The following is a 12,813-nucleotide window of genomic DNA, read 5'->3' as shown; positions in this document are numbered from 1 at the left end:
GCCTCATACTGAGCCGTATGTGAATGCAACTTAAAACAAGCAATTTGCAAAAAACAAAACACATACTCTAACAGAAGCAATACTAACTACTATAATACTACAATGCTAATCAACTTAGAGACCGATCATTTAGTGAACTGGAAAGAGTGGTAAAATATGCTCAGCATACAGTGTTAAGTGCACAATTATTTTATTGCAGAAGGAACAAGAGATCTCCCCTGCAATAAAGCATATTACCAGCCTGCTTGCAATCTTTATTTTAAAGTACACTGAACTGTGCACATACAGCTCAGTGTAGGATGTTATATATATGCCAGGTATCCCAGCAGCCCTGGGGGAATGCAGAGGAGTTTTGTCGATCTGGACTGACCAATGAAGATAGCTAAAGATCTAGAACAACCTAGAAGACCGGTAACAGCGCCTGCAAAGTGTAACAGACAAGCATGTTTATTTTATTGCAGAAAGGACATTTCTGGACCAGACAATAAAGGATCTGCCTGGTCACATTTTTTCTATTTTTAGGTTTTACTTCTGCTTTATTCATTATTGATAAAAATAAAAGTATTGACCACCAATAAAACATATTTAAAAATGATTGTTGGCCTTCTTTCCAGAAACATATTTCAGAAGAGTAAAATAGGTAGAAATGTGTTTTAGGTGTATAACTACCCTTGCAGATGTTAGTAACTGCAATGAAGCAGCTCAAAAATTGGATATCTGTGAGAGCATACTGCAAGTAGGAAAATAGCTTCTACCTATAATGTCAGAGCAGATTGCAAAATTTGCCCTGGCTAAATATTTTGGTGGGCACTAATGGGCAATTTCTTGGAGTTTGTGGAGATTGGGCAGAAACATGAATGACAACCAGATTGCCTAAACAACACAAACGCAGACCACTTGTGCCAGTTATTGAGCAGAGAATGTAATGTGCTCTGACAGCTAGAGTAAACCCATCAGCTGTTCAGGATGCTTGGACAAGCTGTGTTACTTTACACAAACATCCAAGGAGGAATCATGGGCTAGACTGAAAATTGTTTATTGGGCAGCTGGGCATCCTGGCCCACCAGCTGACTGAAGAAAACAAGGTAGTTTCAGAGCTCTGTTTTTAGAACTACCAAAACAGAATAACACTGCTATATTAAAGGCATTTATAAGATGAGTAATAGTTGTTACATTAAACTTTAAGGGCCCATTCACATTGCTTGTGTTTAAGTGCTATGTGATAAGCTTACATGTTACTGTGTGTTGCTGCACTGTGGTGCTGTTCATTGTGAATGGTACACGGACACATTTATAAAATGCATACACACTACAATGCAGTGCAACACACCATGTGCTGCAAGGACTGCTATCATGAAAACACAGTGATGGTGCCAAACTGAACAAATATTTTCCCTAAATTGAATTTTGTTCAATTACCTTGAGCATTTGCAGATAATATGCCCTGTACACAGACAGTAATGGTTACTTCCTAAAGCCTCAAATTTAAATATTTTTGGAGGCTGTGGGAAATGTAAAAGCCCTAACATTAAACTTTCTGTATGATATCTGACGGATGTTCCAGAATCACTAGCAGATGTGCTCCAGGGTCACCAGATTTCTAATAAATAGGGTTGACTGGTACTGTATAGCATTGTCTTGATGAAGACCTGAATTACCCAGCTGGCTGGCTGTCCTTTCTGTATGCATCTCATATATAATTGTTCCTGGAGTGTGCTTTCAAAAAAAGATTAACTGGGTCATTAAGCATGTTCAGATAAAGTGGTTAGGAATAAATACACAGTATCGACTAAATTAATTTATTCCACCATAGACAAGTGCTGGGCTGTTCTTCATTGGGGATAATGTTAAACACACAAATCCTACAATAAAAATGCTTGAAATACCTTCTGTAGAATAAAACAATATCTAAATGTAGTATCTGCTAATTCTATTGTCTTGTAAATGTTGAGATTGTTTTGGTAAAAGATAAATTCTGCAAAAATTTTGATTGCCTCTATATTGGAATCTGCTGATTGATACTAACACAAACAAACCCCTAATTTTACTTCTTTGTTCCCTTTTCAAGGTCAGTGGAATTTTGAGATATTATTTCACCATTTCCATTTTTATGCCCACTGTTGGATATGGAGAATGACAAATGCTCTCTCTAGTGACTGTCATCAGTATAACAAAAATGTGAGCGGAATACCTGCTAAATAACTGGTAAGTTATGCTAATTTAGCCTTATGGAGAGTCCTATTAGACCTGAGATTTGCACTGACAAAGAGAAGCATCAAAGCACAGCTATTATAATGCTTTGCAGGTAACAAAGCTTATATATACAAAAAATACACAAAAATACATTTAAATTCACAACACATTGATAAGAATAAAATATATTCTAATATAATTAATAATATATTTAATAAAACACTTTGTTTTTTCTTTAACCTTTTTGGCTAATGTGATGCAAAATGAAGGCCACTGAGGAGCCAGCAGTCACGGGAGAAGCACTGATACATTTTTAATGACTTGCCATATGTTCTGAGTTTAAACACATTTTCACCTCCTTGTTATTCTGTGTTAAAGTTTCAGAGCTCAAGATTAAAAGGACAAGGGTGAGGGTCACATGTCTAGTAAAAGAACTACTGGGAAATACAACTGAGACATTCCTGGCACATCAGCTACTCTGCAGCCTAACATTGTTCCTGTCAAAGCTCTCTCCATTACAGCAATTCATAAAACATGGCTGACAGCAAGCAATGTTCACCAATGTATATACATTTCCACACCTGCCTAGTTCTCAAGTTCTCAATCTTCTCTGCTGAAAAGACACTCTAGATGCAATGCAGATACGCCCTTACGCCTAAAATGTAAACTGACTTCATTACAATATGCAGCACCTGCCAATGGGATTTGGTCTAAGCTAGCTCTAGCGTAGCTTATGCAGCGCATCTGGAAAAGCAAAAAAATAACCACAGCACAGAGATTTGCACTAAATGTAGTCTTGAGAATTTGTATATAAAAATGTAAATGCCTCCCTATTTCTGCAAAAATTAAATGCAATGTACAGCAGTTTTATATAGACAGTATTTTCTGTATTTATGATGTTCAGAACTTTACAAACAGACACATATTTGCCAAGTTACTCTTTATTGTAGATGCAATTGTTAAAGCTCTTGGGGGTTTTTTTGCGGAGTACCCTAATCAAGTGTAGGGCACTCTAAAAGTGCCTTTGAGTAGTTGCCCTGCTCATCATTTAAACCCTGTACAGCAGAGATTACATGAAATTAAAAAATGAAATTTTAACACCTTTATGTATATGTATGGAAGTCAAACACCAAATGAGGATGAACATTTCTCTAATAGATTTAAAATGATAGCAATGAAGTAATAGGAATCTATCCACGGTGAAAAAGACCCTCCTCCAAGACAGTTGTCATCTGAAGTGTCCCCTCTATTTCTAGTGTCATGACATTAGTGTCATGGATTAATCTTGTAAATAATTGTAATATAAAACTGTATGCCCCTGTGATGTCCCCATCACATGCACCCTGACTACAAGTTTATTCTTATACGTGGTAGGCTTACATAGTTTACAATGGTTTACAGTGAGTTCATTAGTGAGTTGTTCCCCCACTTGTGTATGTACATTAATTGTTTTTTTAAATAGCACCACACTTTTTTGACAATCTCCCACTGTCCTTTTATTTGTATTTGTGGCTATTGTTAGCAAGAAAGATAGCGAGGGAAATCTACAATTTTAGGTAAAAGGAAATCTTCCAAAAGGGACATCTGCTGGAGGGAACAGCTAAGAGAGGAATTCCCTTCACTTTGATGGATTTCCTTAACCTCCTGTAGCGTAACTGGGATAAGAAATGTTCCAATTGTACACAAACAGCAAAAAACAAAAAATCAATCAAAAAAAGATAAAAAATAACCAGACTTGTAACCTTTTTTTTACTTTTTTTGAAACTAAAAAATGTTTGCGGCCAAAGAAACACTACATTAGGGTAAAGGGTGGGGGGTCAAGAGGTCATATAAAGAATGCTAAGTAAACACTATAAAAAATGTTAATATTTGGTTACAGAAGAAAAGAAAAAGTGAATTTATATTATGAAAAACATTAACGTTTGTCATCTACACTTCAGTCCTGTTGTTGTGTCCAGATTTGTGTCCTTCTCCTGGGAAAAAAAGAGAGTGAAGTACATTCAACTCTCAGCGTTCTTTGGCTGCATCTTATAATCTACCCTTCATCTCTCCATTTATTTCCTTTCAAATACAATATATTCTGGCACTTCTAAGCTCCTCTTGGAAGCCTCACTCTTTCCGATCAGCTAAATGTGAGCTCTGAACCTGTCATCTCAAACATAAACTAAACGTTTTTCCTCAGTAAGCACTAACCCTTTGTCTGGCAAAGGAGGTAGTGCAGCAAGAAGAATAAGATCCAATTAACTGAACACTGCAGCATGTTAAACAGGGAAAAAAGCTAAAAACAACTGAACACTCTTTACTGCTTTTAAATAATATGCGGTCAGTGTGATTGTCATTGTTAATGAAGAGCACAGCTAAAATCTTCTATTAGTTCTCAAAGTCACTCAAACAAAGGCCGGTAACTGCAGCCAGCAGTTTGTGAAAAGTCAGTCTGATTAAAGTATTCATTCCTAAATTAATGTTTGTAAACTGCAAAGATCAAGTAGACATATTCGGTGGTGGTTACTCGTAACAGGAGGAGGTTCCAGTTTTGATACCGCAGTGGGTTAGATACAGATCTCTGGTGTGCAACATTTCTGCCAACTTATGTTGATGTTCAAAGTGGTGGCCAAGAAACCAGTTGGCTTACTTAATAGTTCCTCACACGGGTCCCCATATTCAAATCAAACCCATTCTTACGTTTGTTGAACCCTTACATGTGAACCTAACAATGGACTGCAATAGAAGCCCAATGTTAAAGTACACATCAAGAAGCATTCTAGTTGGGTGGTGTATGTCAGTGGCTGCACTGTCCCTGGCCTCTACCAGCCAACTGAAGCACTGTCTACCGTATACTTTAACAATAGGCTTAAATCAGAGGTTAGGTTTACATGAATGGATTCGACTTCAAATTGGAAAACTTCAAAGAACATTGGGCAAACATGTAGAGAAGCCAGTTTTTATCTTGCATCTTTCAGAAGGTCCAGTGGTAAACGTATTCCAACTAGCTTGCTGACTTCTTGTTTTATTAGCTGGACCCTCTCATTTTCTTACTGTTGTTTTGTCTATTAAACTATTGATGTCATTTTAAACTTTTGGGTAAATGAACATTTCTATTTACTAATGGTGCCCCTTACTGGTGGTCAGAAACATTTTCCTTGAACATCAGAAGACCATAGGCTATAGTATCTTAAACTTGTAGTTCTTAGCAGCAGAGAGAGAACTTAACCTTTACCCTTTTTGCTTCTATGGGCTGGGTCATTTTTGCAAAACCTAAAAGGAACAAAATACCAGTCTTGGGAGGCCAATCAGTGCTTTTGTCTCACATAAATCTGCCCTCAGCTGTAGCATTGTGCCATGCATATTGGATCACACAGTCAGACCAGGAGAATATTGTGTTGGACAGGTGTTTTAAAGGACTATATACCAGTAGGTTGTGCTAATATTAGGCTCAAAGGGGCAAACAGAGCATAAATCAGTTTGTGTTTTGCCTTAATTCCTCCCATCCCACAAAGAGAAAAGGCATAAAAAAAATAGTATTGATTTCCTATTATTAGTGTTGTTTCTCCTATCATGCTGCATACTATCAGCTTCTCACAGCATGGAGTAAAACCTGCCGCAAGATAGATTGACCCAGACACATTTTCTTGCTAGAGGACGTCTAAAATCAAATAGTCCATTCCTATCTTTCATTAGACCCTGCAGTGACAAGCTTTGGTTATGTGTTGATGGCATCAGTTTGACCTTAGTTCTGAGATCAGTAAGAATTATTTGATATTGCACAAGGTGCATTTGATCTACAGTTGACTTTCTTCTGACCTGTATTTGACCTACTTCATCTTCAAGGGGGGTGCATGGACTTATCAAAGAACGCAAACCTGCTGGAAGCAAACTGTATTCAATTTTTTTATGTATGGGAAAATGTTTTAACCACAGCCTACATATGTAAACGTAACTTTTAACCAGCCTTTGAACTTTCTACAATGTCAAGATTGTTTTGTAGTTTGCTATGATCTCACTAATATATAATTAATTTAAATAATTTTTGTCCTTTTAACAATGAAGCATTACTTTTTATTCCAGCAAACAAACCCAGATAGGAAGACTGAAAACAACTACCTTTATCTCTATAACAATGCTATTGGTGTACCACCGGTCGATTTACCTCTTTGGCAATGGCTTTCCTTTACTGTTTGTTCTTAACCAGTGCTATGAGCACTCAGTACATTCTCCTCTAGTCATTAGAGCTTTAGCTTCTGTACTGCATTTTAATGAGAACGATAACAAATGCTTTAATAAAACATTTTAGCCTGCTCAAAAATCCTTTCTCTCATGAACTCATGGGATCACATGTTAAGTGATTAGATTATTGTCTACATTATATGTGTAAATCATTACTTTTAATGAACTATCTGGTCTATATTAATCTAGTTACAAGTTTAAAAAATATGATATAGCAAATAAATACTGAGCTACATGTGCAATGGTGCCATGCAGTTCCAGTCATTTGTAATGGCACCCAAGGCATCTTTGCAATGCATCTGAAGGATGGTAACACACTACTATATGTTGGGGTGATTGACAGTACCAAAAAAAACTCATGAACCTTTTGGTGCATTATGCAGCTATTACAAATAGATGAACTGCCTTAACACAACGCATCTTAACACAAGTTCAGCCAAGAAGTCAATCAAGCCAAATCAGTATACTTGTTTTACGGTCTTCTAGATATGCCGAATCCAGGGGTGTTGGATGTATGGTTCCACTCTGTGCTCAGTTATGAAATGAAGAAAGGAAAGCTGCGGGTTTAAGGCAAAAATACAACTGTATTGACGTAAATATTCAAAAAGGAAAATTACAAAGTGCAATGATAGTGGTAAAGGGTCATGCCCATTCAATTATCATGGGACATGTAGACCAATAACTATACATTAAGGATCCCTGACTAGGTAACAATAATTAAGGTTGGTATTTTATGTCTCTTGTTCCAACGTGTTTCGTCAAGTGGCTTCCTCAGGGGATCTGATGGGACCAGTGGTACAGGGTAGCAGGTATCTGACACACTTGGAAATGTATGAAATGGTGATGAATATTAGTAAGTTTAGATTCTTCATACAGGAATAAAGAAGAAGCATGATATGTAAATATAGCAGATTCTCTTCAGTGTGCTGAATACCTACTTCTTCTCTGCAGGCTGTAGTTCCTCATTTTGTTTCTAATATTACTGCAGAATTTATGGATTAGTGGAAGGAACAGCATGTAGCAGGGGAAAAGGTATTTCACACACACAGAAATAACTAAGATAGCAAAAAACACATACCATTTAATCCTATATATGCCACCTTTTTAGCCTTGCTTTAGATGCTGAAGTGTGTGCTGTTTAGCAAACCACATGTGTTAGTACATTAGCCCAGGGCTGCTATCATGCTCTCCCCTATGTCTAAAAGTTCCATCATTGAAAAAGTCAAGCTCAGATATATTGTCATAATGTGTTATGATTTAATTTTTAGGCTACCTGGACAGTTATATTGTATTTCTGTATGCTTAGAGACCATAAAAAAGGATGAACATTTTGTTGATCAAATATAGACATATGGGTGTTGGCAGATGTCTGGCACAGATCATAATAAAGACAGTAGACCCTATACCAAAAGTCAATACATTGCAATAGCTTTAGAACATTTGGTGGTCTCTATATATATATTAATTTATTCTAAACAAAAAAAATAATTTTCAGGAGCAAGATTGAAAACTTTGTCAGCCTGTATCAATATTCACTCTATATTTAAATAAAATGAAAATGAACAATTTCTTCAAAGTTGCCTTAATCGTCATTTCTTTCAGCTAAGGAATAAAGGATCTGAACATGGAAAATTAACATTTCCCACAACTCAGCATAATACTTTCACCACCCGGCTTCGGGTTGTTATCATCTGCATCTCTTGCTCTCCTCACGCTGACAAGAAGTAGGTCAGAGAAAGCAGGAAATTGAGAAAATAAATAAATAAGCACCTTAGACAGCATTCGCTGGTGCCCCTATCTTCCTATTGGATTTGAAAGTTTCTCAGAAAATCTATTTTCAGCAATTTTCCATACTGCCTGCGGGAACCTAATTCAATCTAGTTGGTATTACAGTTCATCGGGAAAGGAATGGTTACAAATACTGCAAAAAAGAAAAAAGCATTATAATAACATACTATAGAACAAAGTCATGTTTTACATTGGCAGAACTGGTGTTGGAAGGGTTAAAAGGCCTGAACAATTAAAATGCCACTTTTAACCCTGAACCATATTTTGCTCATCATGATTAAGTGTGCGTGCGTATGTGTGTGTATAGCAGGTTGTCTCTGGAGGTGGCAAAGGTGGACTTATTCTGAGCATTAGGCCAGCTGCTCCACACGATGATTGCCCATTGTACTTGGCTTCTGTCGTTTAACCTACGATCCTTTGGATTGATTGGGCCCTGATGAAAATCCAGAGATCCACAGAGATCTAATTACTGTGTTACCTCTCTCTCTGCATCATAGATGCTTTTATCTGCTCATGTCCAAATCACAAAAGCAGCAATACAGTGCTGATCAGCTTCTGCTTGGTCTTTTTTCATAAATGTATCTTTTTTTTTACTTCTTCTTTCCTTAGTGTCATTCATTCTGTGCTAGTCCCCCTGCTACTTCTTTTCATTTATTGTCAAATCTTGAATTTCATTACCTGTGCCATTCATCTGGTTTTATTTATAAAAATTAAAACTGCAGGCCTATCACAAAGATCAGTAATAAATATGTAAGTGAAAAGCTGTTTACTTTTGATTGCTATTTGTTTTGAATGCAGTTTTAGATTTAAAAAATAATGCTTCATTAAAATTTTAGTCTATAGCAGACAATTATGCTTTCTTGGCTACCAGCATATATTTTTTATGTAACAAAATATAGGAACCCCTCCCTAATTAGAAGTAAGTTGCCTTACAAATGTATTTTTTCTGGGGTGTGTTGTGGTACAGGTTTATGATTTGGTTGAGGTTGGATTCACAGAGGGTTCAGTTAATCCATTTGCCAAGCTCAAAAATAGTGTTAAACCAGTTTATGGGGAGAACAAACTAGTTGATTCTCAGTTTTTAGAGCTATTAGGCAAACTACTGTCAAAAAGCGCATGTGGAACATGCACAAATATAAAAAAAAGTAGTTTGTTGGAGCTTTCCCTGTTCTTGCTGGAGTAATTTGTCCTAATGCTGACCCAATCCTAATAAACACTTTTTATTAAAATAAGAGACTGTAGATAATACAGAAGTGTAAAATTGTCCAGTAGCAGGACATGAATCATGGAATAGGCCTAACCACTTTATGCACAAGAGGCCAAAGTATACACAGAGGTTTTACTATAAGAGCTAAAGCAGAGAAAACAGAGTCTCCTGGCATACCTATGTCACTTTTCCCAGGAGGCTTCTGGCTGCTTCCCAGGGGCTTTTTCCTGCAATGGGAATTTTTTTAAGAGTGCAGAGAGCACAGTAGTCTAAAAATGACACGCAGAAGGACAGTTTGAGGTATATTTATATTTTTTTGTTTTGATATAAAAATACTGTAGAAATAGAGGGGTGTAGTGAATGTGAGTGATACATTCTGAGGTCAAAAACAACTGAAAATTTCAGGGACTCAAACTTCAAAAATTATCCTATCAACATGAGGATCTGAATAACCAATGATGCATTTGATGGAAAAAAAAAATATATAGATGTAATATTATGAAGGGGGGGGGGGGGGTTTATCCAGCGGGGTACCTCACTTTAATTCTCAACAATCAGTTAATTGCCCAGCAAAAGAAAGCAGGCTTTTTAAGGCAGAGTTTTGAAGTGCAGTTATATTTTAGTGATATAAAATGAGAGTTGGTATGTTTAGCATAAAACAACTATTGATACATGATTTACTAGTAGTTGTGATTACATCAAAATATTCATGCAGTACAAATACACATAGTGAACATAAAGCTCAGCAATGTAGCTCAAATACCCAACGCGTTTTGCCTTTCAGGCTTCCTTAGGGGATAGTTTGAGATTTGCAAAATACATTTGTGTAATCACATTAATAATTAGTGAATAGAAACATCTGCAAGACGTCCACGCCAATATTTCCAATTTGGAAAAGCGGAGAAATAGTGCGGAGTGGCTGGAGTTTAGGAGAGTTAGCTGTATATAAAGGGTATAATGGATTTTGTTGTAAGTGAAAAAAAGATTTAGGTATGGGTTTGAGATCCAATGGGTAATTTAGTGCCTTTGGGCAGGAGGATGGTTTTTATTTAATATGCTTGAGGGATACCAGGATAGCAATCTATAGGATCTAGTAAATTAGATACTTCTTGATCCTAATAGAGTAGACTAGCTAACTAGATGGTTCTTTAGAAAGCAGAAAATTGCAAACAGGGCGAGGCATCCGCAGCTAGTCGTGACCCTTTACATATTTTGATGTAATCACAACCACTAGTCAATCATGTATCAAAATTAGTTGTTTTATGCTAAACATAACAACTCTTTTTTATCACTAAAATATATTTGCACTTCAATATTCTGCCTTAAAAAGCCTGTACTCGCTTTAATATAATACAATAAATATTGTAGTTTCACTTTTATAATATATAAAAGTGAAACTATATATATATAGTTTGACTTTTATATAATTGCATGAATTAAATAAACACAGCCTTAGCTCATTCACTAAGCTGAGTAATCATTACGTTACAATGTGAGCAAGCTCTATTTTTTATTAAATCAACCGCTGCTGCTCAGATTGTATTTTATATAATGAAACTTACATTTCCAATAATTTCTTCACTACATGTTTGAATTTCTGCTCCTGATTCCTCCCTTTGTTCCTTAGCAATGAGCTGGGTTCTGATGGATATGGCAAATGAATCTCTAGATTTTTATCTATGATTTTGTTTAAAATAAGATATGTTGTAATCTTACATAGTCACAGCGTCATTAAAATGATAAAAAAGTTAATCTGCTCTGAATGTCTAAGGAATCACATCTTGAAATATTTCCGTGATAAAATTCATCCAAACAGACGATTATTCATGATTTTTTTCTCTCTTTTTCACATTTCTTTCTCATTTTGACTTCACTTTGTTTTACTGTTTTCAGTTCTTTTCTTTTTATTTCTTCCTCATCTCTGTGTTGTTTATATTTTGATCCCTTCCACTTGTGCCTCAGCCTCCCACTTTTTTTGATTTCTAAAAATATTTTTTTTTTTAAGTTTCATCAACTGATGTAATGTATTACATATTATGTTCCTGCTTTTGGACTATGTTGATTGTATCAATTTAGTCTGTTTAGTTTAACTTCAAACGTGGATTCACATAGCATGAGGTGATATTATCTCATGAGAGACAAAATTACACTGTTTGATAAATCTAGGCCATGGACTTTGTGTATTATAAGCCGATTTAATTTAATCCATTTTTTCTTTCCTTCAAATCTTTATTTCTTTGCCTTCAATTTTCCTACCTCAGTTTCTAGTATTCAACAGAAACCACCAGACAGACATGCATTTGTGAAAATATTTAAAATAAAAAAGATGAAGAACTGAGATGATCTGTGAGTCTGCAACAATTGGATGAAATGAGTTACAGGGATATAAATAAAACTCAAAGTGATGAAATAAAGATTATATATATATATATATTTATATTTTTACTATATGGTATTGATATATCACCAACATATTATGGAGCGCTTCACGTATTAGTTCCAAGCCATGTCACTAGCTGTCCCTCAAAGGGGCTCACAATTTAATGTCTCTACTATAGTCATATGTCATTACACAGTCTAAGGTAAATTTTTTGGGGGGAGCCAATTACCCAAAGTGGTTGTTTGTTCTTTTTTGGAATGTGGGAGGAAACCCATGCAAATACAGGGAGAACCTGAAAACTCCATGCAGATAGTGTCCTGGCCGAGATTCCAACATGGGCCCTGAGTGCTAACCTCTGAGCCACCATGCTGCCTATAGAAAGACATGTCAATGAACATTTCTGTTTCAATATTTTCTATTAGATTGTACATCTGCTCTATGACGAAGGAGCAGAGATATGTATTCACCTGTGGTTATATAAACCAAATAATGGGGTTATGGGACCAGATCTCCTAATAAATTAAAAAAATAAATTAATATTAATTATTATTATTGCATGCAAATACCATCAGCTTTGATTTTAATATTTAATAGCAAAAAACAATTTTATATAAATAAATATGGTTAAATCTTTATAATAAAATATTTTCAATTCAGATGTTCTGTTTCCAGCTATACAATACACATGTGAACTATAAGTGAGATACTGACATCTTTTAAAGATATCTAATGGCACTAGTGATGATGATGCTGAGTTGTGTAATGTTTCTTGGTCAACTAGCAAGTTAGATATACAGAAAAATTGGTTTGAAAACCTATATCATCTTTTAGTTGGTTGTTAATTATCTTAGGGGCACATATATAAAAGGGCAATCAGTTGGATTTTCCAGATAAGTGCTGTTTTTCTTTTACTAAAATAATGGCATTACTGGGATCACCACAAGTGACAATGATCAAAGATGAGAATCAGTTATAAGTGTAAACAGCATCAGATAGCCATTAATGTAAATATGATATGCCA

The 12,813-nt window shown here is 35.6% G+C and overlaps 1 protein-coding gene across 3 annotated transcripts in view; it reads right to left on the bottom strand.

Moving 5' to 3' along the window:
• The window catches only part of NTNG1 (netrin G1), a 167,501-nt gene that overhangs the window by 53,182 nt on the left and 101,506 nt on the right, over positions 1-12,813 (bottom strand). The window lies entirely within an intron of this gene.

Source organism: Pyxicephalus adspersus, chromosome 8 (assembly GCF_032062135.1).
Source record: "Pyxicephalus adspersus chromosome 8, UCB_Pads_2.0, whole genome shotgun sequence".
In the NCBI taxonomy this organism is placed as follows: Eukaryota; Metazoa; Chordata; class Amphibia; order Anura; family Pyxicephalidae; genus Pyxicephalus; species Pyxicephalus adspersus.
This window is presented reverse-complemented; position numbering and strand designations above follow the sequence as displayed.